The sequence below is a fragment of the Zeus faber genome (genome assembly GCF_960531495.2).
Source record: "Zeus faber genome assembly, chromosome: 22".
Classification (NCBI taxonomy): domain Eukaryota; kingdom Metazoa; phylum Chordata; class Actinopteri; order Zeiformes; family Zeidae; genus Zeus; species Zeus faber.
The window spans coordinates 16697310-16698845 of NC_137209.1; the positions used below are offsets into that span (position 1 = coordinate 16697310).

The window sequence follows — 1536 nt, forward strand, 5'->3', positions numbered from 1 at the left end:
CACACACTTTAACGTGCGGCAAAGTATTGCGCTCCACTGCTTTTGGGAAGCATTTCAGACATTAAAAAAAACCCAACCATAAGCACGAAAAGTGGTTAGGATTTTTAACGTGTAAAATCGTGGGGAGACGTGGCGGTCGGGCCGAGGGCGGCTCCCGGCTGCAGGTCCAAAAGTAGATCAAGATAAGATCAAGTTCCAGTATTAAAAAGTTAAATATAGAAGTGTACGGGAAGGTGGTGTCAAATTTGTAATGATATGGATACACACACAAACATATACAAATATACAATTTCTCCCTCTGGGAATCAATTATAGAAATGAATTTGACTTCCTGTGAGTTGTTCGTTGGATTCATCCCCTTCCACCTCACTCCATCTCCCTCTTTTCCATCCATTCCTCTCACACACTCTCTCCCCCCTCTCTCCTTGCCGCCAGTGCAGGAAGTCGTCCCTACACACACTTCCTGTTTGAGATCAGTCGCTGTGTGTGTGTGTGTGTGTGTGTCGCTTATCAGGCGGGGAGAGATGGGATCAAACACAACACAGAACACACAGACCTCCCGGCATCAAACGCTGAGCGCAACGGTGGATATCAGCGTGTGTATGACCTCGTACGACCTTCCAGAGAGCGAGCGAGCGAGAGAGAGAGAGAACGAGAGAAAGCGAGAGAGAGAGGGATCCAGCCCCAGATACAAGAGTCGACGAGGTTCGCTGAGAATCGATTCCATCTTTTTATTTATTGCATTTTTTCGTTTTCGACTAAATTAATATCTCTGCCGTTCCATCAGTTAGTGGTTTTAATAACAAACAGGCTGTACAGTGCTTCTGTCCCAATAAAAAACAACAAAAAAAAACAAAAACCCAACAACAACAAGGCAGTGAGGCCGACGGGCGGAGCAGGAGGTGCGGAGTCCGGACGAATCAGACATCAGATATAGAAGCAACTGGGCAACGTGGAGCATCAACGTGCTGAGAATGGCTTTTTGGGATGAATGATGCTGCATATCGTAATAACTTCCCAAAATTGAACACATTTGACATGTATTACAATAAATAACACCCATATTTTGTGCTAAACAGCTCCAATGGAAGACATAACAGCATTGGCACCATTCTGTCACATAACGCTTTTTCTAATGAATATTTAATAACTCAACACGTTACGTAATCACACACCGAGATGGCCGTCCTCCGCCGTCACACTTAACTACCTTATGACATTTCAGTAGAAGGCGCGAGAAGTTCTGTGTTATTACATAATACATCGTGTTTTTACATATCCATCGCAAAAAAGTTGTAACGGCCAGGGCAAAGGGTAGAGGCGGGTACAAAATGATTCATGATTTTTTATTATTATTATTATTACACAATGCAGCGGTTATTACACAATAAAGGCCACTGTTTACATTGTCTTGGCAACGTGTTACAAAATGTGTTAATGCAATGTCGAAAATGCTGACGTCCTCAAAGGATCCTCAGTGCAGCCGGTGACGCCTTGTTTTTATTTACTCGGCGTTTGGGTTAACGCTCGTTTCAT

General features: G+C 43.8%; 1 protein-coding gene across 1 annotated transcript in view; it reads right to left on the minus strand.

Moving 5' to 3' along the window:
* Window positions 1-711: 711 nt before the first annotated feature.
* The window catches only part of exoc6b (exocyst complex component 6B), a gene marked incomplete at its 5' end in the record, with an annotated part of 84796 nt that continues 83971 nt past the window's right edge, over window positions 712-1536 (minus strand). The window contains 1 exon segment of the mRNA XM_080023334.1: window positions 712-1536. This exon segment is cut by the window's right edge and continues 1571 nt beyond it.